The sequence below is a fragment of the Sminthopsis crassicaudata genome, chromosome 4 (assembly GCF_048593235.1).
Source record: "Sminthopsis crassicaudata isolate SCR6 chromosome 4, ASM4859323v1, whole genome shotgun sequence".
NCBI lineage: Eukaryota > Metazoa > Chordata > Mammalia > Dasyuromorphia > Dasyuridae > Sminthopsis > Sminthopsis crassicaudata.
The window spans coordinates 138,261,889-138,287,540 of record NC_133620.1 but is presented as its reverse complement, the minus strand read 5'-3'; the positions used below and the strand labels follow the sequence as shown (position 1 = coordinate 138,287,540).

The 25,652-nt window shown below is 35.8% G+C and overlaps 1 protein-coding gene across 2 annotated transcripts in view; it reads right to left on the bottom strand.

Moving 5' to 3' along the window:
- The window catches only part of IPCEF1 (interaction protein for cytohesin exchange factors 1), a 190,297-nt gene extending 170,128 nt beyond the window's left edge, over positions 1-20,169 (bottom strand). Inside the window, exon 1 of one of the 2 annotated variants that reach the window (XM_074309479.1) lies at positions 20,152-20,169. The gene's annotated coding sequence lies outside the window, so the exon portion shown is untranslated. Of the gene's footprint in view, positions 1-19,227; positions 19,331-20,151 lie in introns of those variants that run through there. The other variant, XM_074309475.1, reaches the window with a different exon arrangement.
- Positions 20,170-25,652: the final 5,483 nt, after the last annotated feature.

The window sequence follows — 25,652 nt, the reverse complement described above, 5'->3', positions numbered from 1 at the left end:
TGTATAAATGTTTGCATATATTTAATATATTTTACCATGTTTAACATATATTGGATTACTTGCAATTTAGGGAAGAGGATGGGAGAAAGGGGGAGAAAAACTGGAATACAAGGTTTTGCAAGGGTCCATGTTAAAAAATTATCCATGCATATTTTTTGAAAGTTAAAATGCTTTAGTAAAAAAGAAGGGGAAAAATGGTGAATGAATCGTCTTACAGGAAGACAAAAACTCAAAAAGGTTAAACACTAAGGAGGAAAAAGATTCCAGTCATAAGGGACAGCCAGTATATTGATCTCGAAATGAGAATTGAATTCTCATCAGAAATATCAAGAAGGTCTGTTTGACTGAACTTTACAGTAGGTAGAGGGAAGTAACATGTAATATAATAACGAGTTGGAGCCAGGCTGTGAAGAGCTTGAAATGTCAGACAAAGGGGTTTAAATGTGATGTAAGAAGTAACAGGGAAGCATTGTTATTTAATGAATAGGAAAAGGGAAGAGGAAGGGTGACATGGTCAGATCTGAACTTTAGGAAAATCACTTGAGTGACTGTTCAGAAGATGGATGATAGTGGGGAGTATCTTGAGGCAAAAGAGGGTATTGAAAGACTAATTAGAATACTACTGCAATAGTCTTACTGAGAGATAATAAAGGGCTAAACTAGAATGGTGACTGTGAATAAATAGGATATGCATGAGAAATATTGTCCAAATCCCTCATTTAATAAATAAACCAAGACTCAATAAGATCAAATAACTTATCCAAAACTACAAGTGGATTTTAATTTGCCTCTGTTTTTTCTCTCTCCTACTTATTTCTTTTGTTTTATTGTAGAGAGACTTGTATGGTGGTTTTTTTTTCTTCCTAGGTTTGATATATATTTAAACAGATACCATGGTAGGAGAGAAAACGCAGTGTGATTCAGTGGATAGAGATCTAGCTTTGGAGCTAGGAAGACCTAAATTTGGCCTCTGATACAAGTTCACCCTATGACCCTGGGCTAGTCACTTAACATCTCAATGTTAAAGGCAACTTTTTAAAGACCAAATAGCAGAGAAAACAAGGGCCTTTATTGGTAGAAGTTTCCTCACTCATAAGTTCCCTTAACCAAGGAAATCACTAAGTCTACTCCCTATCCCTAAGGGAAAAAATTATTGCTATATATAAAAGATGGAGGTGTTAAGATTTAACTCAAATCTGTTTTTGTAGCCTTTATTTCAGTCACTGAGAAGCCTTCCAGTAGGTAAGAACTAAAGTCTTTATTCATTTTTCTAATTCATTCATTCATTGAATAGGACTCATTGAGGACCTAAAACATAAATATTACAAAAATGTACCACCTGCCCTTGAAAAAGCTCACTGTTTCACCAAGGAAACAAAACACGAACACACAAAACAGTTTAAGTCACAACACCATGAAGTATTTGATTAAATAGGGGCAACTAGGTGACATTGTGGATAGAATATCAGATCTGTAATCAGAAAAACTCATCTTTCTGAACTTCAGACACTGACTAGTTGGGTGATTCTGGGCCAATCACTTAATTCTATATGCTTCAATTATCTGTAAGATGAGCTGGAAAAGAAAATTAAAACCATTCCAGTATTTTTAGCAAGAAAACCCCATATGGGGTCAGAAAAAAGTCAGACACAACTGAAAAACAATAACATTTGATTAAAAGTCAAAATGGATGAGCCAGATCGTAAGTGCTGCAGGAGTTCAAAGAAAGGGGAGATGGCTAATAAATGGAATGTTGCAGAAAGATCTCATGGAACAAGTGGGATCTAAAGAACGGCTTAACAGATGATTAGGATTTCTACAGGTAGAGAAGATAGATAAGGATTTTAGGTAACAGTACAAATAAAGGCATGAAGTTGAAGGGCATGAAGGGCTCTGAAGCCAGGCCAATACTGAAGTTTAGAGTTCTCAGTAAAAAAAAAAACAAAAAAAACCTGAAATTTGCTTGGCATTAAAGTTTGCAGAGCACTACACTGCATCATTTATTCTCATTTAATCCATTTAATAACCCAACAAAAGGGACTGCTGTACCCACTTCATAGAAGAGAAAGCTGAAGCTCAGGATAGTTGAGTGACTTTCAAATCTTGAGGAACATAAAGACAAAAGAAGTAGCCCCTGAACTCCAAGAATTTATATTCTATTGATTTTCATAGTGCCTGAACATCCCTAGTTCCTTAACTCTAATTTAAACATTTGAGTTTCACAATCCCATAAAGGTGGACATTACAGTTGTTATGTTATCATGATTTTATAGCTTGAGACTCAGGGAAATTATAAATGACTTTCCTATGGCTATTTTGGAAGTATAAGAAACAAGTCTGAAATGAGAGAGAGAGAGAGAGAGAGAGAGCGCTCATTAGATACTCTATCTTCTCACTCTAGAGATGGAAATGATAAGGGAAAGCATTCTGGGCATGGAGGATAACAAGAGAAAATACAAGGAGTTAGGAGTGTCATGTGTGAGGAAGAACAAGGGAAACCAAGCAGAATTATTGGATTTTTAGAGTATGTGGGTCTGTCAAAGAATTATTCATCAGTATGTTTTGCAAAATAAAAAGCTTTAATAAAAAAGTATGTGGGAAGTTAACTATGAGAAGACTGGAAAGATAGAAATAGGTGAGATTATAAAGAGCTGGGGTTTATTGAATAAAGATATGGATATGATCAGAATACCTGCACTTTAGGAAGACCTCTGATAAACAAAATATTTAAAAATACAAGATGGCATCATATGATTATATGACAGAATGAATAATTCAGAAACCAAGTAATATGTAAGTTGAGAGAGCAAAGAAAATAAAAGAAGACTTCATGAAGAGAATAAAATTTTAACTGAGCTTAGAATAGAATTTGGACAGGTGAATATAGGTAAGGAAGGAGACCCTAAGTAAAGGGGAAAGTTATTCCAACTAATGCCAAGATAAACAATACTAACACAGGCATGAACTTAATGAAAATACACAAATGAAAATAAATAGCATCAGAGCAATATGGAAGCAATGGTAAAGCATTTACATCATCTCTGGGTTAGTTCAGGGCAGCTATATGGCACAATGGATAATGTATCAGGCCTATAGTCAGGAAGATTCATTTCCATGAGTTTAAATCTGGCCTCAGCTATCTACTAGTACTGGACAAATCATTTCACCCTTTTTGCCTCAGTTTTCTCATCAGCAAAGTAAATTAGAGGAGAAAATGGCAACTTCAGGATTTTTGTCAAGAAAACCCTAAATGGAGTTGTGAAGATTCAGACACAACTTAAATGACTGAACAACAACAGTTAGTTAATTTAATGAGTTAGGAGCAAGAGTGATTATGTCGTATGCAGACTGAGAACAGTACCTCAGGCTTACATTTCCAACAGTGGGATAAAATTAAAGTATTTTTCAATTTCTTCAAATTAAACCTCCCAAAGGAGAAGAAATAAATGGAAAACTATTCAAGAGTTCCCTCCCAATATTCCCCTTGCCTTTTATACATTTTTTTCTTTTAAATTCTTTTTAAATTTTCAAAACTAAGCAGTATCTTTATTCAGACATATGGATCACTTCCTATTCCCATTCCTATACCCACTGTACTTATGTGACTGCTTTTCTTAGAACTAGGAACATCTTTAAAGATAAGGATGGGCTTTTCCTCAGTTCTCCAGGTTATCAAGTATAAAGCTTCTCATTATCAATTCATCTAAGTGAATTGGGTCTCATAGACCCTCACATCCAGTAATCAATAAAAAAGAATGCTAAAGTATAGGGATAGATGTAAGATAATTTAATTATGCATACCAAAAAGACTAGAGACCTTTATTTGTTAGGATTACTAGGTGAGAACTCAGGTTGTCTGGATAGTGACAAGAGTCGGAGAGATTTGAGTAGAAGACACAGCAGATCTCTTCCCAGAGAGTGATCCGGCAGCTTCTAGAGATGACAGCTCACTACATTTATTAACCCAAAGCCTTGCTTTTTTAAAATGCTAGTAAGAATGCTGAACCAAGTCTGGTGTAGGGAATGAACACTGAAAAATCAGAACTGATTTTCCCACTAATTTAGCTCTGGGTGGCCCAAAGTAAGTCAATTAAATCTCTTTTGATGTCTAATATCTTCAGGCATCCCTTGAGAAGTTACATTAGCCCAGTGATTCTCAACTAAGGGTTTCTTATCCTAGAAGATAGATTTCAAGAAGTCTATGAACTTGGATGAGGGGAAGAAAAACAACTTACATCATTATTTTCACTAATCTCTACCTAAAATCTAGCACTTCTTTCAGTTATAAATTTAGACAAAGACACTGTATTGAGGCTTTATCAGATTACTGAAAGAGTTCATCTCACACACACATTAAGATACAAAAAGTGTACTTTCATTTCATTTCATTTCACTTTCCTCAAATTTAACCTCCCAAAGGAAAAGAAGGAATAAATGGAAAACTATTCAAGAGTTCCCTCCCAACATTCCCCTTGCCTTTTACACTTTTTTTCTTTCAAATTTTTTTGTAGATTTTTTAAAAATCAAATGAAGAATTATAAAAAGATTTATAAAATGTTAGAATTATCTAAAGTGCCATCTGGTCACTTTTCATTTGGGCACTTAAGGCAGTACAGGGAATAGAGCACCAGGTTTGGAGTCAAGAAGACTCAACTTAACTAGTTAGTTACATGATCTCTTCAGAGACTGTAAAGACCCTGAATCTTTTGTCTTTCAATCCCCTAAAAGCAGGGCTTCAGAGGCCATTACAAGATACTTATATTAGTGTAAAAGATTTCAGCTGATAATGTAAATAACATCCTAACTATGTCTTTCACTTAATGGCATATATTATAGTAAGACATTTACTCCCATTGCATAGACTCTAGTCCTGAGTTCCAAAGATGCTGTGCATAGAAGGAGCGGAGACATCACCATTTCAGACACAGGCTTTGATTCCATGCCATTATATGCTAAGACTAGGCAGCCAGTCTAGACTATACAGGGCAGCATTCCAGACCAAATATAGATGGCTTTTCTAGACAGAGCTTCTGAATGAGGCAAATGGTCCACCCCTGTTAGAATCATTGGGCTCCCACCCCCTTTGATTCACTTACCCATGTTATGTGACAGATAAATTCTTTTTTTCCTTTCTTGCTCCTGTGCTGACTTCTTAATTCAAAATAGTTAAAGAGTTTGTGTTCCAATCGAGGAAACTGATTTGTACACAGGCCTGGAATGCTAGACAATGCTCAAAAGATAAAACACAACAGGACTCCAATTCCTTACTGAACCTCAGAGCACACACACTCTCTCTTTAATTTCCCATTACCTACATAAAAGCTGGTCTAGTTGATTAATCAAGTTGAAAATCGGACTGCAGAAAACCCTGGCAGTTTGAACTATACAGAGAAATCCAGTTCTAGCTAGAAAAGCATTACAGAGCACTGAGAGAGAAAAAAATCCAGCTCCCTTCACCAAACTCACAGTAATTAGCTCTCATCAAGGGAAAACTGGTCATGTGTTCCTTCAAGCTATTATAAAGGGATTTAAATGTGTAGGCCTGAGAAGGAATTTAGAAGGTCATGTAGCTTGTCAATAGAAAAGCACCTATTTAGACACCTACTATATGGATTCAAAATAAAAAAACAAAACAGCCCCTACTTCCCAAAAAAACTTGCATTCTAGTGGGAATATAATATGTACACACATAATTATACTTACATCTCTTATGTGCTTTTGCTTGATTGATATAATTATATAGAAAATATTAAAAAAAAAAAACAAGATAATTCAGGAGATAGAGGGCACAAGTAGATATCTGGAAGATTCAGGAAGGCTTCATGTCAAAGTTTATCTCTGAAGGAAATTCGAGTTTCTAGTTTCTAGAGATAAGACAGGAACTCACTCTCATTCCAGATATGAAAAACATTCATGGTTTGGATATCCTTTTGCTTTCAAAACAGTTCCCTTGAATCTAATTCTATAAAATTAAGTGATTTTCATACTTTATACTGAGAAATGCACTTCATCTGTCTACCTCTTAATGAACTGAATATAGAGTTGACATTCAATGTTAATATTGCACGTCTTCATAATTAGGTTATAGAAGCTCCCACTGACTATTTAACCTCAGGCTCTTCTGTGGTTGGAGTAAAATCTGGATTACTAGAAACATTTGGGTAACAAAGATAATTTTATAGTGTCAATGGGCACTAGGAGAGAAATTAAGAACAGACCAGACTTTTTTTTTAATCATTACTTCTTTCGGTCTTTGAGTAGATGGGTACTATGGTAATATTCAGCCTAGATCTTCTGCTCCAAGATAAATAATGAGATAATGACCCTCTTCAATGTCTCCTTTCTCCATCATAGTTCAGTCCTACCTTAATTTTCTCCTTTCACTGGGCTGCTGGTGCTCCACTCAGCTTTGTATGACTCCACTGCTTTCTCTCTACTTTCAGGCATGTCATTTCTGTTTCTGAGACAATCCTTCCTTTCATAAAAAGTCTTTGGGGCATGACCAAGTCTCTTAAAAATGACTGATTGATTCAAAGAAGTATATAGGCTTTGTTCACACTCAGTTCCAGTTGATTGATTCAATTAAGAATCTTCTTTTAAGTGGGAAGGATCAATGGATCTCTCCCCACCTTTCCGCCAAGTTTTCTCATGCTAGTTAGGCAAGTGGTCCTGCTGAACCACAATGGAATAAGTACAGGATCTTGGAGTACAGATTTAGAACTGGAAGGGACCTTAGAGTTCAATCTCACTATAATTATATAGATTAAGATTTGAAGCTAGGAACAGTTAAATGATTTCCCAAAGACACACAAGGCAGGCTATGGAGTCCAGTCTTCCTGACTCCAAGCACACTACCTTTTGTGACATCTAAATGGCTTATCAGTGTAAAGATGCTGACATTTGGAAAGTTAGGGAGATACATTGGAAAAATCATCGAATTTGATGTCAGAAAATGTGTTTAAATGAATGTGTTCTTAAAAGAATCATTCCAGGATTTAGTTTCTTCATCTGTAACTAAAAATACCTGCCCTGAATTATTTTGTAATAACACTGTAATATTTATTCAGTGCTATGGAATTTATCCCTTCTTTTATTACAAAAAGTATTCATCCTAAAGTGAGATCACTAAGATTGCCTGCTAACCAGATGAAACTTTGTAGACAATATTAATCTAAAATTGTCTTTCTGCCCTTTGCGTTAACAAATTAAATTCCATCTGGAGTTTTTTTATTAGATAACTAAGTTATAATATAGGGCTTCCTTTCAAGTTAAATACTTATTTGCTAAAGTGCCTCCTACATGCAGAATACTCTTCTAGGTATTAGGTTTAAACAAGCACTACTATATCTTCCAAGATTCTATTCAATTCCATTCATTCATATCAACAGCTTTAAGGATCTTAAGGATGTGTAAGGTATTGTTGATACAAATACAGAAATGAAAAAAAAAATCAATAAGAAGAGCTACTCTACCTGAAGATACAATCAAGTAAATTATTAAATAGATACAATAATGTAAGTAAAAAGAATCATTTTCTTAATAATTCAACCTCCTGACATGACCTTCTTAGGCAGTAAAGCCTATGAACTATCTCTCAAAAACAATGTTTTTAATTCATAAAATATATTGGATTACAAAGGAAAACAATTATATTGAAATATAATTATCAAAAAATATATTTTAAGTGAGTAAAACTTATATCTGATTTTAAGTGGATTTAATTTTTTAAATCACTTAAATTTTTTCTAGCCTAAATATTTTCATATCTCATTAAAAAAAAAAGGTAACATTTACTTTCAAAACACATTAATAAAGACTCATTAAACAAGTCTAACACATGCTTCACAATTCTGAGAGATTTTAAGTTTTCTTTACCAAATCAAATATATAAATCCCAAATCCATCGCGCGCTCTCTCTCTCTCTCTCTCTCTCTCTCACACACACACACACACACACACACACACACACACACACACACACACACATTAAATTAAGACAAAAGATCCTTTATCTTCTGGGTTAAGAATCTCTAGATTAGGTACCATGTATGTGCTGGATCTAGCAAAGACCTGAGTTCAAATTCTACTTTAGATATTTCCTGTATGATTCTGGGCAAATCACTTAATTTCTTCCCCAATTAAAATTGCAATAGTACTAGCACCTATTTCTCAAGGTTGTTATCATTATCATGATTCTAAAATTCTAAGAACTTATGATTAACATTAATAGCTTGCTTTAATATAAAACATGCAAAACAATCTTGTAAAATAGGACAAGTATTATTATCTCCATTTCACAGAAAAAAGAAACTAATTACTTAGTCAAGATATTACAACAAATAAGGTAAGAAAGAATTTGAACCAAGTAGCCACATCTTTTACATTTAAGGTCAGTACTTTTCCATACTATACAATCTTTTGAAAGTAGCTGATTTCATAAATGTTTATAAATAAGTTGTTACCCCCTTCCAGATTTAGGGACTGGTTTACAATCCTCTTGAAAATGTTTCCTTCTCTTCATTATGTTTAGGAGAAATTGTCATATTTAACTATTAACTACTCTAGAACAGGATTTTAAAAGCTGTTTAAATCCCTGTAAGTACTGAGCAAATGGAATGGGGGAGGGGAGAAAAGGGGAAAGATACTAAGATTCTAATTTATCCCCCAACAAAATAAATGTAAATTTGGACTGTGATATTCCCCCCCCTTTTTTTTAACTTTGAGGAGTAATCATAATAGCATATATTAGTGTGTTTGAAAGCCATTGTGATGCTCATTTATGAGAATCTGATGTTCTGATGGAGACCTGAATGACTGAAATCCAGACCATTTGTGTTAGGTAGTTAAACAGGTATACAGGGATCACGTACAAATTACAGGAAAACAAAGTCCATAGGAAAACACCAAATGGTTGAGATTTGACATAGCCATTAGGATATTTCTTCTTTTAGCACTGCTTAGATTGGCCCTTTTGTTTAGCTGTTTGGACAAATGTGTCATCCCATTGCATCATTTTCCAGTTCTTAGTGTCTGAACTTTTCCTCAACCATATGTTTTGGAAAATAGCATCCTTCCAGATGAAGACCAAAGTGCCCATATCTGGCAAATGCCCTTACTTGTATAGTAATTGCAGTTCAACCCTTCATGAAAAGCCATCTTTTTTAATAGATCTCACAATGAGCTTTTTTCCCATTTCCTAAATGTGTTTCATTGTTTAGTGTTACACTTTATTTCCATCCAATGATAAAGTGACACTTTACTATTTAAGGCTCAGTGCCACAGGTTAGAGTCACTGAAGTGACTCATATTGGATTTGTTCCCTGAAAGTTTTTGCCAGTGATGTAGATGAGTTTCTTCATTGTGAGACCACTTAAGGGGATTGTTCTGCATTAGCCACCACTTCAGAGTTAAGTTTCTTGCCAGAAAAAGTCTACTAGATCCAAATAATTCCTCAAATGGGATAAAAATGGAGAGTAAATAAAAGAAGTCATATGATATAATGAAATGAGTACTGGATTTGAGGTCTGGTGACCCAACTAGAAATTTAATATCTGTCATTTAACCTCTTGAGATCTCTCTTGGCTTTCTCACCTTGATGGACAAGATCCTAGCTCATATACTGTGGATTGTGACCTGAAATGGGGTTTTCTAACTGAATGTGGGGGTTGTGAAATTATTTATCATTAGTAAAGATTTGATTTGTAGACCTATTTTATATACCTATAAATTCTGAGTCACATAAAAAATTTTCAGGCAAAAAAGGGTCATAAATGAAAAAAAGTTTAAGAATCTCTGATCTGGTTGACTTGTCAGATGACTTCTATCTCTAAATCTATGATCCAGTTAAGAAAAGAAGATTATAAGGACTAAAGAATTATAAAATCTTAGAGTAGGAAATTAGGGGTCATCTAGTCCAATCCTTTATCATTTTGAGAGGATTATAAATTCCCACATACAATATTTCAGACAATGTTTTGTATTTTATTTAAAAGTACTCCTTTTTCAAAGCAGAACTTTTATAGCTTCTAAAGGCAATTCATCCCATTTTCAGATCACCATATTTCTTCTGATTCTGCCCTATACAATATGTATTACTCTGACTAATGATGCACTGATGTACAAAGATACAAATAAGTAAAAGAAGAAAAAAATGTTCAGCAACTCCTGAAAAAGCAGCTGTGTAGAAGAGATTAGCCTCACTCTCTGTGGCTACTAATGGCAAAACTGGAGTTATATATAAAATCTACTAGGAGATAGATTTCAAAAGGAGCTACTTCCTAAAAATTAGAAAAGAGATGCTTAACCTGGGATCCAAGGATAGACTTCATGGGTTCTGGGGACTTGAAGGAGGAAAAATCCTTTTTATTTTTTTTACCAACCTTTAACTAAAATATAACATTTCCATCAATTATTTTGAAACATGATTCAGAATTTTTAAAAAAAATGAATCAAAATCACCAGATTGCTAAAGGGATCCATGATGTAAAAATAAATAAATAAATAAATAATAAAGAATTTCAGAACCCATGAATTAGAGCATCCCAAAATGCAATCAGCTGTCTCAAGAAGCTATCTCAATAGGTCATCTATTAAGAGAGTAGATTTAAAGAGAACCACAGAAACCATCTGCTGAGAGACCTTATCAGTGTGTATTCCATTGTTGAGTGACATAAATAACATTAAGTTAGGAGTTTGGAAACCTTTTTTTTTTTGAAATCCAGTTCCTCCACTGACTGGCAGTGTGACCTTGGCCAAATCACTTAAACTTGTGAAGATCAAATGAGATAATTATAGGACTTTGTAAACTTTGAAGTGCCATATAAATGTAATCATTGTAATCTATGATCCTATAAGAACTCTCCCAAGTCTAATTTTATGAGAGCTAATAGAGCATTCTCAAAGTAATTGCTTCCAGTTGATTTACAATCTTAAAAAAAAAAAAGCAGAAATCACAAATAATGACAGGTTCTTAAAGCAGCAATGGCAGCTATCAAAAAAGGGAAGGATAAAAAGGAAGGAAAGACAAGAGGAAGAAAGGAAGGAAAAAGTACTTATTAAACAGCCAGAAATTGTACTATATGCTTTACTAATGCTATTTCATTTCATTCTGGGATATAGGTATTATTAACCTCAATTTGCACTTTAGGAGACTGAGGCAAAAGAGAAGTGAAATGATTTGCCTAGAGTCACATAACTGGAAAGAAAGCCAGTGCAACCTTTATCCACTGAACCTGTGAGACCTATCTCTGGATCAGCAAGAGTTCTTGGGGTGGAAGAGGAAGAAGAGGAGTGGGAAAGCGGGGGTGGAAGAGAGAATTTTAATGTACTATAAACATAATATGAACCAACAAAGATCTTAGGTTATATTAGGGAAACTTAATTTTCAAAGCAAGAAAGGTAATAGTCACCTTGTACTCAACTGTGGTCAATTTGCCTATAGAGTATTGTGTTTAGGTGCAATGCTATATATATTTTAGTATAACATTTTAAGAGGGAAAGGCATAATCAAGAACTTATCCAAAGAAGGACAATCAAGACGGTAAGGAAACCTAAAAATATTTCATGACAATCACATGAAAGACTTAAAATGTTTAGCCTGGAGAAGATTTAAGGAGCACATAATACTTGACTTCAAATATTTGAAGTGATGTCATCTGGAACAAGGATTAGACTTGTTCTTCTTGGTTCCAGAGGCAAATGCAGATCTTAGTTCAAAGTAAGGATAACATACTCAAAATCACAACTGTCCAAAAGTGAAATAAGCTTCCCTGAAGGAATCGGTAAGTGAAAAAGTTCAAATGGAATCGAAATGATCACTTGCCAGGGACGTTACACAGGAAATTCCTGATTAGATATGAAATAATCAAATAAAATCAAATAAATAATTCAAATAAAATAATTTCTAATTATGAGACTTTTTGATGATTTTATGACTTCTTTATCCCTCAGTCACTATATTGCCAATGCTTGTTAATTCTACTCTTACAACATCTTTCACACCCCTCCTCTTCTCTCATCCTTTTTCAGGCCTACATAACTTCCCATCTGGGAATGTGACAATAGTCTCCTAATTGGCTTCTATGCTTCCAGTCTCTCACTTCTTCTATCTCATTTTCCTAAATGAAAGGACTAACAATTGAATTACTCTCCCACTCAAAAAAGCTTTAGTGACTCTCTATTGCCTCTGAGATAAAATATAAATATAAAATAAATACAATTAGATAATTTCTCATCTTCTTCAGACTCTTTTTCTAGATTTATTTTACATTATTCATGCTTTCTTACTCTAGGTAACAACCAAACTGAGCTACTGATGGTTGAATTAAATTAAATTGCCTAAGGTCTCACAATATTGAAATTCTTTAATTCCAATTCCAAGATATTTTACAGGTGCTAAATATGAAATATGGGGTCATTTAAGAGGGATGCTTCAGAAATATTGGAAAAACTCCCTCCACCCAGTCCTTTCCTGCCAGTTTGTTGATATCTGAAATTCCACAATTACTGTCTGACATTTAAAGATTTACAAAGCATTTTATGTAGAAAAGATTTATTTCTTTGAATTGAGATTTAATCTTTTGCTAAAATGTAAATATCCCTGGAATATATTACACTTTAGTGTTAATGAGTTTCAGATCCCTTTTCTCAAGCTTGGTTTTGCTGAATAAAGGTGCAGAGTTTAAGGCTCTATGTATTTTGACAATGAAAAGAGGGAAAGAAAGGAAAAAGAAGAAAAGAGGAAGTTAAGGATACAGAGGCTAAAAGTAGAGACTGAAGGCACAAACACTTAAAAGTACAGCTGATTTAAATGTTGAGAACAACATTTACTTTGCAGTGGTGTTCAAAACCGACTCCATAAACCTTTTAAATGACACATAGGAAAAATTCACTCTGATAATTCTGTGAAGGACAAGAACAGTATTCTAGTAGTCTAGATACCTGGTGAAAATGGACTACACTACAATGATGCTTATTTGAAGAGATACAAGCACAGAAGAAAATGTTCTTCAGGAGTGAATGGAATGGATGAACTATTAATTTGTATAACTTTATGTGAATAATTTTCTATAAAATGTGAAACTTGGACTGGCTTTGGCAGAAACAGAAAGGAGCTTCTAGAGAATACTAGCAAGGTGAAGTAATGTAAGTTAGTATCAATTAACACATAGTATCACATTAGCACATAGATATTGAATTGGTTTCCTTTGTAATTCTATGTATTTTATGTTATGCACTTAAAACCATTCTGAGAAAGGATCCATAGATTGTACTTCCAAAAGAGATTCATGATACAAGAGATTTAGATAATAAATCTGAAATAGATAATAGAATTTTTTAAAAAGAAAATAGTACCTTTTAAAAATCAGCTTCCACTCCATATTTACAAGCTAAGATAAATGTCACAATAATATCAGGAAATTGGGCAGATATTTTGCTCTTGCTTATTTTTCTATTCTAGATATTATATTATGTTCTACTTTTGGAAATTATAGTAGAAAGGACAGCTACTTCTAGTATTTTAGCAAGTATTTATGGAGTGATTACTTTTAAGGCATGGCATCATGCCCTTCAACCAATCTGCATATTGTATGGTCTCTGCCTTTAAATAATTTGCAATTTAATAAGGATCTAAAATATGCACAAAAATAGATAATGGAATCCTGGGCCACTTCTGATGGGATATATGGGGTCTGGCTCAATGCTGAAAGACTTGGAACTTGAGAATAACACACCAATCCCTTGTTCTACCAATGACAAAAAGAGGAGTGGGGATGGATGCATGAAAAAAGATTTAGCCATTGGTAATCTCCCAATCTTCTCTCCAAAATATGTGATATTTTCTCTGGGACTTCCCATGCCAGAGAAAGAGGAAAGAGAAAGGTTCCTCTTATCTTCCCGTCCCAATACTTACACATAGCAGATAGGAGTATTTGTTGCCTACACAAGCCTAAGTCTAGGTTATAGGTCCTTTGTTTCTCTCTTCTAAAGTCTCAGTAATCAAACTGCAATCCTGAGGTAGACATTTCTGCCCCAGGAAGCAATCTTTTAAGTTCAGAGTCAGGAGATTCCGAATCCCTTCTAGGTGCTTACTACATGGTGGGAACTGTTCCCATCAGCTACTACCATGATTCTCAGAAGAATAGATGACCACAGACAAGAGAACATACTCAAGAGCTGATCTGGCTTATCAGACGACCTCAAAAAAGTTATTCAGACTTTACAGAACTGAGATGAAAGTGAAATGCCTTTTGAAAGATATCACAAAATGGTCCATGTTTTTAGTACCAACCTCCTAGGACAGTAGAAATTAGACTTGTAGTGAGTTTTAAGTCTTTATCATTTTCACTTGTGAATCAATTGTATTTTTTAAATTCTTTTACATGGATAAGCACAAAATCTGTTTTGTTTTTGTTTTTGATTTTTACTCTATTTTGTAGAGACCCAAGATAGGAGCCAAATCTGACTCTCTGGTAAAGACACAAAGATACAGAACAATAAGAAAGAATCTAATTCTTTTATTTTTAGAGATTATTCCCACCAATCAGATTATGATAGGGGCATTCAACAATGAAACTAGAAGGAATTAACAACAACAACAACAACAAAAAAAAAAAAAAAAAAAAAAAAAAAAAAAAGATGGGCAGAGTAGCCAGACTAGACCAAGTAGAAAAAAAAAAAAAAAAAAAACAACAACAACAGATATTCATCCTGGAAGGAATATAATTGTGTTGATAAGAGACCAAGCCTCATAATATATAAAAATTTGCAAAAAAATGTCAAACCCTGGAAGACATAAGAATCCTAGGTTTAGAAGCAGGAAGTGTCAACCTCAGATATTTATGAATGGCAACTATTCACTTCAGCTTTGGTTTCCTCATCTGTAAAATGGAAATAATCACACCTGTCTCAGAGAGCTGCTGTGAAAGTCAAAGGAGATAGCATGTAAAGTGCTTGCCAAAAATCTTAAAGCAGTATAAAAATGCTAGTTATTTGGTTATTATGATGATTATGATTAGAAGAATAGCAAAGAAGCTAGATCTGGAACGATCAGCCTATATCTTTACTTTCCCATCTCTACCAATGGTTATGAAAATAATCTCTAGAACTCTAGTTCTGTCTCAAGTGTTGGAAGGCAATGTCATGGATGCAACATCACGTGAGAATCATAGGATTTAGATCCAGCTAGAATCTACCAACCTTTTAAAAAGCATCTATCTTATTGGCTTACAAAATCAAAAATTAAGGTTGTAATATAGCGGTTAACATTCAGTTGCATTGTATTCTTTGTGATTTGGAGTTTTCAAATGAGGAAACTGAGGCAGATGGGGTTAACTGATTTGTCCAGGGTCACACAGCTAGTAAGTGATAGAGGATAGAAGATAGACTAGCTTAAAGGTCCAGATTCCAGTCTTACAACTGATCCCCAGTTGGAACATGTTGAACCATGGAATTAAGAAGTTTGGACAAGAAAGCATGTCACATAGAGCACTGGTTCTGGAGTTAGGAGAACCTAAGTTCAAATCCAGACTCAGACACTTAACACTAGTTGTGTGAGCCTAAGCAACTCATTTAACCCCAATTGCCTATATAAATAAAAAAAAAGCACATCACAATAAACCCCAGTATTTAGGGACAGTGTCTGGTTTAAACAAGTTATTGTTCTTTCAACTTTGTCTGATCTAGGAGCTATGATCAACTCTTGAAAGACTTCCCAGCCTTCTCTCAATAACATCCTCCTTCACTATCATTGTCCTAGAGACAATGGTACCAGGGAAAGACCATCTTAGGTTAAGAAACCACCTTATTGCCTTTACTGTTTATAGGCTCTCATGACTAGTTCAATAACAAAAGGGAAAAAGCCACATAAATTCAGGTCCCAGTCTGTGTGAGGTACTCAGAACTAACAAGACTCCCTTGGCTCCAAAATGTACACAAAAGCAGAAGTGGGCTTTACGAAAAGAGACCAGGAGGACTCAAAAGGAAAGCAGACCCAGGAAACAGAGTCATGAAGTAATTGCTTATCTCTTATTGCTCCAACATGCTACTGCAGAAAACTTCCTATTTCTATCTTGCACAATAGGCATTTGCTTCATGGAGCAGATACCTAATGCAATTCTTACCGAGAAAGCAAGATTTAATTGCTGTCATTTAACAGGACATAAAGAGAGGGAAAGAATGAAAGTGAAAGATACATAAAATCCTAAACTCACCTGAATGGTAAAGGAACAATTTTATTTTCAAATCTTACTCTATATTTCCCATATTAAAGCCCCTTAGAGGGCAAACAATAGGCCTTTTTCCCATTAAAATAAATACATATTACCCACATATACTATGCCTAAAATACTGTTTATAATAAGCACTGGGCAAGTAATAAATGTGTGTATGCTATTTCACCCTTTCCTCAGTTTCTTCATCTGTAAAAGCAAGGGATTGAGCTAGAGAATTTACATGTAATGTTCTTCCTAGACTCAAAATTTTGTGAACGAAATTGGGAATAACAGTATCTGAATTTAAATCCTGGTTTTTCCATTTAACTAAGGACTTGGGAAAATTACTAAATTTTTCTGAGCCTCAGGTTCAACATCTATAAAACAAGGATACTAGGTAGTATCAGAGGATTTTGAGATGATCCAGTGAGCTTTCCAGTGAAAATATGCCTTCTAATATGAAAAATACTATGTTAATATTAGCAAGACATTCAAGTCAATTCAAGTCAACAAAGATTTATTCAGCAGCTTCCATATTTCCAAAAAAAATTGTATTATGTACTAGGGATACAACTTAAATTTTTTGTGTGACCCTCAAGAGCTTAAAATCTAACAAGGTCAACAGACCTGTCCACAGAAAGATATGATGATAGCAGAATATGACTAAAGTAAAAAAGAAGTTCAGAATGTTCTAACAAAAATTAAGAAGGTTTCACTGAGGAAACAGTTTCTTTTTTTTCCCTTTTTTTAAATAAAACTTTTTATTTTCAAAATACATGTATAGTTTTCAACATTCACTCTTGCAAAACCTTGTGTTCCAAATTTTTCTTCTCCCTCTCCTAGATGGCAAGTAATCCAGTATATGTTAAACATATGCAATTCTTCTTTATGTATTTCCATAATTATCATGCTGCACAAGAAAAATAAGATCAAAAAAACCATTTCTTGAGGAAAGAGAATTGTAGTGAGATGGGCACTGAATTTGGAGTCAGTTGGAGTCAGCTCTACTATTTATGACTTGTGTGACCTCAGGCATGACTTGATCCCCTTAAAGCCTTATCCTTTTTATCTATAAAATGGGAAGGTGTTAGTTGATTTTAAAGGTACCTTAGAGATCAAATCCTATGATTTCAGCATGTGGAGAAGTGGAAAGAGGCTGTTCCAAGAAATAGGAAAGGCAGAAGCAAATGATGCCAAGACAGGATAAGGAAAGATTGTATTTCTGCTTGCCTGGATTGGAATTCCTAAAGGTGAGAACATGAAATTAGGCTTTAAAGGTAAGTTGGAGTGAAATGTTAGACAAAAAAAAAAAAAAAAACAAAACCTGGAAACCGAGTGAATGCCCATCATTTGGGGGATGGCTGAGTAAGTTTTAGTATAAGAATGTAATCAAATATTGTTGTTCTATAAGAAACGATCAACAGGATGATTTCTGAGAAGCCTAGATAGACTTACATGAACTGATGCTAAGTGAAGTGAGTAGAACCACAGTACACAGCAATAACAAGATTATGTGATGATCAATTCTGATAGACATGGCTCTTTTCAACAGTAAGGTGATTCAGGCCAATTCCAGTAGACTTGTGATGGAGAGAGCCATCTGTACTTAGAGAGGTTACTATGGGGACTGAATGTGAATCACAACAGAGTAGTTTAACCTTTTTGTTGTTGTTTGATGTTTTTTCTTTCTCATTTTTCCCTTTTTATTCTGATTTTTCTTGTGTAATATGATAAATGTGGAAATATATACAGAATTGCCATGTTTAACATATATTGGATTACTTCCTGTCTAGGGGAGGGAGGAGGAGGGAGGGAGAAAAAAGAATTTGGAATACAAGGTTTTACAAGGGAGAATGTTGAAAACTATGCAAGCATTTTGAAAATAAAAAGCTTTAATAATAAAATAAAAATAATAATTTAAAAAGATGTATAGCCAACAGTTCAGTGCCATGGTCAGACTTGGGCACTGGGAAAGTTATTTGGCATGAATGTGAAGTACATAATGGAAAAAGCAGCTGCTGATGATAGAAAGATCAATTAGGAGGCTCTTAAAATGGTACAGAAAGACATAACAAGGGCCTGAATGAACTAAGAGAGCAACAGAGTGAATTTTCAGAGGTAATTCAAAAGAAGCTCTGAGAGGAATGGACAACTGAGGGGATGTAAAGGAGGAGGGGAGAGAGGAAAGAAACAATCAGAGATGGCTCTAAAGCTGAAAGCTTGGATGATTGGGAAGGTGGTAGTGTCCTTGACACATCAAGGGAAGTGGCTAATTAAAAATTATTATTATAAATACAATTAAGATCAAAGATTTTATGTGAGAGGGCACAATTAATGCTTTCTCCAATAATTAAATGTCCTCTACACAAAGACAAGCAAGAGGAGTTCCCTAAGCCCCCTAGGATAAAAGCCCACCAAATAAGCAGCACCTAGCCTAGCCTTAGCTCTCCTTTCAGTCCCTACCATAGTTCTTCATGCATGTTGATTTTACTTGAAATGAAATCCCCACCAGCTGTAGGCATCAGGGTAGGGAGGAGAATTTTAACAGCGGGGGAAGAGGGGGGCGGGGAGGATGGACAGCAAATCAAGCACAAAGAGCACACACTCGATCAGACAGATATGCTACTGCAAGACTTCCCCCAAATGAACTTTACAGAACACACACAAATGCAGCTTTGTGCTGCTCTGAATCAGCCCCACAGTGGCTGGTTCAAACAGCTATCAATACTCCATCCATTTCAGAGCAGGAGAGAGACACTCTCAGTACACAGTACTGCCCTTTCAAGTTACTGCCTGCGGACAAGCCCCCAATTTAAGGATACCTTCAATAACACTCTTTTATCCAATCGCTGTAAAGGCAGATTTACAAATAGCCACGCTGAAGGACTGCTTTCCCAAGATTTAGACTTTAGAAGGCACCCTACTGAAATCAAGATTATTTCTGGGCTGCCCACAGCTTTGCAACCCTCAGTAGTAATTGTTTCCCATACATGGAGTAAGGAGTCATCTTACTTACATGCAGTAAAAGGGGGAGAAATCCAGGAGCTGACCCAGGTGTCCCCAAATTCAGAAAACTCATAACATAAAGAGCAACAGCTGAGGTTCATTCCACTTAAGCAGGTACTACTGGGAGGGCTCGATCAACCCACAGGGTTCCCTTCACAAACTGACCTGAGAATGAATCGCTTTTGAAAGAAGAGGAAGTCTCATACTTCCCTAAATTGATTGTTCTTCTTTCTGATGGTTTCTTAAACCCTTCTCTGATTCCAATACCCCAGGCATAGCTATTCTGGGAAGGCAAGACCTATCTGTCTCATTCCATTTATTCTAAATACTGCCCAGTATGTTCATTCACAGGACACATGTACAAAACAGTGGGCTGCTCTGGTTTCCTGTTTTGGAGGCAAAGGCTCTCTATTTACAGACATGTAAGAAGAGTTCTTCTGCCCAGTTTGGCTATTTTCATCAGATCCAATTGTATGTTTTCAATAAACTATCCCTCCCAGGTGCAGATTATTTTACTGATTTCCCTCTTTTGCTCCCAATTTCTCAAGCATTCAAAATGGGGCTACCAAATAATAGAACTACAGATTGATAAATAAACAAATGGATGTTTGAATTCTAGACTAAAACAACCCTTTTTTGCCTATCTTTAGTAACACTCACCAAGACAGCTTCTAACTATAGTTCATATCTTTCACCCACAAGGGCAGGAAAAATGACAAGTGGCAAATTAAAAATGGACAAAATCTTCCCTTTGAGCACTCCTATAAGAGCTCTCTCATTTCATTTGAGCCGCGCCTTCTTGGCATTCTCATCTGGGTTCTCTGGTTTACCCCTTCTTAGGAAAAAAAAAAAAAAAACACATCTCATGTTTATCCTCAGTGGTTTCAAATTTTTAAAAAATTAAGCTGAACAACAATTAAAAAGAGAGCCATACCTGGCGAGGTAGCTACATTTGATCCAAGTCTCTTTATGATCTTCACCTGCCAAACAAATTACTAATATTAGTGAAGGTTCTTCTAATGGCTTAATTAATCAAATAAAAGTACTGGAAGCAAGTCTAAGAGTCTTCTATTCAGCATTTAGTATACCCCAGTCCTTACCATTCTTTAGTAGGCCAATATGAAAATCCCAACCTGCTCTTCTCTGTTCCCACTTCAAAATAGTTTTGGCCAACAAGTTGGAAAATGACCAAAGGATTTCAATAAGAAAAAATTAAGGGGCCTTCTTCACATCTACAAGTATATGAAGGTTTCTAAGTTACCTCAAATAACACTCCAAGTGAAAGATCTACATGTTATTCTCATAACATTCAATTTAAAAAAAAAAAAGGTCACAACTATGAGTCATGGGTCCCTAAACCTGAACTTCTTCCCCAAACGTTTTATGCTCTCTGGTTCCTCAAAGGATTCTGTAACTATGATTTACTGGCAATTCTCCATACCTGCAACATTCACCAACCTCAAATGGCCTAAAAGCAGATGGCTACTTTTCTTTCTTATTAGAAGTTTGCATCCACTAGAAAGAAGTTCAGGATTATGTGTCCTGGCCTAGAGACAGTGGGGTGTGAAAGGAAAAGGATAGTTCTTCACACAGAGATAAATAATCCAATTACCTAAAGTTCTTCACAATAAAATGAGCCCTTCCCAGCAACTGACATCACAGGAAAAAACAAACTTAATTTTTATTTCCACTGGCAGATTTCAAAAGAAGCAAACAGTCATCCTGCTCTCTGATTCTTTTTTATATCTTGGATATCAAACTTTTATCAGAGAAAAGTTTGCAAAGTTGATGTTTTTCCCCCCAATTAACTATTTCCTTTCTACTTTCAATTGCATTGGTTTTATTTTTGCAAAATCTTTCTAATTTCATGTAATCAAAATTGTCCCATCTTTTGTGGTCTTCTCTACACTTGTTTGGTTATAAATACTTTCCCTATCCATAGATCCTAAAAGAAATTTCTTCCTTATTTCTCTAAAAGGTGAACCTGTGACCTTTTTATACTTTTATACTTTTTATCCTTTTTTATCCTTTTTTAAAATACTTTTTATACTTTTGGGGCTTATCCCAGCAGTGATTGTAAGACTTCCTTCTAACCCTAATTTCTGCTAAACTGATTTCCAATTTTTCCAACAATTTTTGTTGAATATTAAGTCCTTGTCTCACCCAACAACAGGAGTGTGTAGATTTAGTAAATACCGTGCTACTATATCAATTTGCTTTTCTATGTTGTATACCTAAACAATTCCATCATCTTAATTCAAAATCTACTTTCAAAGTTAAGACAAAGTCCCAGTTTTTACTCCATCAAAGAGCAAAACAAGAGTGTTCTTCTTGACTTACCACTTTCTCCAGCTATATCTTACTTTTTCTCCATTCTTTCTATTTGCCAGTCATTGTGAGGATCAAAGAAGATAATATTTATAAAACTTGTTTAGTAGACCGTCTGCCACACAGTACTTAATAAATATTGTTGTTTCCTTCATTTTTACTCTGAACCTCATAGTTTTACCTGCAAATAACATAGGTTTAAAATCTATCTCTTTGCCCACCCTAAACAATCCTAATTCTTTTTTAAGTTTTAAGTTAAAAAGTTTTTGACCAAACAAAGCTAATGCAGACAAGATTAGAAGGGAAGCAATAAACTGGGGAAACATTTTTACATTCAGAGGTTCTGATAAAGGCCTCATTTCCAAAATATATAGAGAATTGACTCAATTTTATAATAGTTCAAGCCATTCTCCAATTGATAAATGGTCAAAGGATATGAACAAACAGTTTTCAGATGAAGAAATTGAAACTACTTATAGTCATATGAAAAGGTGCTCAAAATCACTATTGATTAGAAAAATGAAAATTAAGACAACTCTGAGATACTACTACACACCTGTCAGATTGGCTTCTATGATAGGAAAAAATAATGCTGAATGTTGGAGGGGCTGTGGGAAAACTGGGACCCTGATGCATTGTTGGTGGAGTCACAATCCAAGAGGAAGAAAAGCTTGATCCATAATGTGAATTGTAACGTGCTCTCCTGGCAGTTACAATTACTAGTCTGTCCTAGACCCACCAGAGTACCTTTGACCACTGTCCTTTGCAGTGTGAGCTCTACCCGGCTCGCCTCCTCTGAGGCCTTCTAAGGTCTCTGGCCACAATCTCTTGAATCTATAACTTAGTAACCGGTAGCGCACTCAAGAACAGTCACGTGTAATCTTAAAAGCCTTTATTATACCTACTCCCATAATGCCCTAACTGATGCCCTGACTTGTTGGTTCCCGAGTGAACACCTGGTCAGAAGACCCATGTGTTCACTACCAAAATCCTTACCTCTTTCGGCTACCCATCTTGGCTTGGCCACCCAGGCTAGGAGCCAGGGTGAACAGCACGAGGTTAAAGAGGGTGGTTGCTGCCTGCAGTGGGCTTACATAGGGCCTGTGAGGTCACACACACAGCCAATCAGCGAGAGAGTCACCCATTACAAAACTATCTCAATATGGCCAGGATCCCGCCCAAGGGCAGTCCTAATATCCACAGAAATTACTTCTGGGCCTCAATCCCGATGCACTGTGTCCGCCCCTTTAAAGGGCCCTTACAATTCCCTTTCTCTTGTTTTGCGGGAACCGCACATCTCACCAAGCTAAACTTTTAGCACCAGCTATAGTTCACTTGGTCCATGAGATGACAGAGTGTTATGCCCAAGGAGGTACAAAGCAGCAAATCAGTAAACAGAAGTATGACAATGAGAACCAGGCTCAACAGTGGCCCAAGTGTTCAACCCATTCATCAAAGTCATACTCGAGATAATAGGCCAAAGAGATTGGATGCCAATGAGGTAGGATGTCAACACTGAGGTGGGAAGTCAACAAGGTAAAACATCACAATTCTAGTTAACAAATATCAGTGAGGTAGGTTGTCACAATTCTAGTTACATTTATCACAGTTCTAGACCAATTCTAGTTTCTTACAATTTTCTGTTGCACTTGTCACAATCCTAGAACAATTCTAGCTTATCACAATTCTCAATTGCACTTGTCACAATCCTAGAACAATTCTAGCTTATCACAATTCTCAATTGCACTTGTCACAATCCTAGAACAATTCTAGTTTATCACAATTCTCTATTGCACTTTTCACAATCCTAGAACAATTCTAGCTTATCACAATTCTCTATTGCACTTTTCACAATTCTAGAACAATTCTAGTTTCACAGGTGCACATAAGCAAAGTCATGTCCAGTAACATTGTCTCAATAACAATGGCAGGTGGGTGTGTTGGTTTTTCACCCACTAATTTAAAAGCATAGTCCTTCAATAGAAAGCATAGGGCAAAGCCTCTTCCCAGGCCACCATATGGCAAGTGGCCACGGGAGAAGCAAGCAGGCCCATTGTCCATTTACAGTCTTTATATTGCGTATCACCCAAAACAGTCCATTTCAGCTGCAACACTGGAACCGTGTCTGCTGTCTCTGGTGTCACGGTCAGGAGGGGCATTGCTGCCATCAGCGTCCACCAGTGTCTGAAGGGCTGCGGACATCTGGCTGGTCCCTCTGGACTGTTGTCTGGTCCTTCTCTTGGATCCCCAGGTTACAAAAGTCTCTGGTGGGGATGAACTCTGCTGCTGGATCTGCACCTAGGAAGGAATGTCCTCGGGGCCCAACTTGGGCCTTTCCAAATGCCATCCAGGCCTTTCCACATCACAGTGGGAACAAAGTTGTTGTCAAAAAGATTAACAAAAGTCAGACAAAAGTTAGTCAGTCTGTCACTTAGCTGCACTTTCTGTGTATGCCCGAAGTGCATTGCTAAGGTAAAATGCAAAGAATTTAAAAATGTAAAACCAAAATAATTTAAAAGTGTAAAACCGAAATAGATTAAAAATATAAAACCAAAATAACTTTAAAATGTAAAATCAAAATACTTTGAAGATGTAAAATCAAAAATGTTTAAAAATGTAAAATCAAAATTTAAAAATTGTAAGCAATCACATATCCCAAAATTCCCTTCTCTTGTTTAGAAGAGAAGATCTTGGGGATAGTCTGTGCAGTAATGACTTTACTAGAACACTCTGGCTATATCCCTGAATTCTTTTGCCTAAAAATCAAAGTTTGAGTTTCTGATACCGAATTGTACTCCAGGAGTGTGAATCAATAAATCTGATATTACTTTTCCTCCTGGGTCAAAGATCACACACTGTCTATTTATTCTAGTGATTAAAACAGCAATTTTCCAACCCATTCTAAACATAAACACTGTTTTATAAGTACCCGTAGGGGATTGGGAAATCAAGCTCACCTGTGGAAGTGGAAAATCCACGAGGTAAGAAAAGAGGAGTTCCAACTCTCCAAAGATAATCCTAGCAGTTTTACAAGTATAAAACTCCACTCTCTCTAACTGCAAGGTCTTGTCCCTGTAAGGTTTCTTAGAAATTAACTGAACTGTATTTTTAAAACTTTTCTGATTATACTCAATAACCCACAATTCCTTTTTGCCTTGGGGCATAAAGCCTACTCCTGTCCTTTGAAAAGACACAGGAGTTTTGAATGGATTAATGGGCAGTGCTGATGGTATTATCGTCCTTCCTTTTCCTCCTCCCCCTTCTCCCTTGGCCCAAGAAGGTGAGGCAGAGGGAAGAAGAATTGGAAAATGACCCAAAGGCTGATTTAAAATCAAACCTGAGCTTTGCACATAAAAAGAACTAAACTTCTTCTCAATGAAAGAGTAATCAATAAATTCCTTAAAACAACAATGCACAAGGTAAACCAACAAAACGCTAAGAAGAATTTCTACAACTTTAGTCCATGTGATTCGTTTATTTCCTTCCTTAGTTTCAGCCACTGGTTTGAACTCTTCCTGTTCTATCTGTAGTAACCTAGCTTTTTCTTCTTTCTCTAGCTCAATCTGTAGTTTAACCTGCAATTCCAGCAACTCTTGCTGTGGCATTTCGTACTCTATACTGTCATACAATCGCATTAGCTCTAGGTTGCTCCCTCTCCGAGCTATATCTAATAGGTGTGGGGATAGCCTTTGTGGAGCTTGATTACAAGCTTCCTGCTGTTCTTCAGTGGTGATCTTTGTTAAAAGATCTTCCATCTGGCTCTTTAACCTCTTGATATAAGCATTATGTTCAGCTGTGTCCTTGAGTCTGATCCCAGAGTTACCTGGGTCCATATTGCTTCTCTGTCTTCCCTCTTAAGTGGCGTTTCTACCGGATCTTTCAGAATCTTAATTATGAATATTAAATATTTTCAAAACCTGATAATTCCTGATGCGTCCACCACGTTGGGCGCCATTTGTAACGTGCTCTCCTGGCAGTTACAATTACTAGTCTGTCCTAGACCCACCAGAGTACCTTTGACCACTGTCCTTTGCAGTGTGAGCTCTACCCGGCTCGCCTCCTCTGAGGCCTTCTAAGGTCTCTGGCCACAATCTCTTGAATCTATAA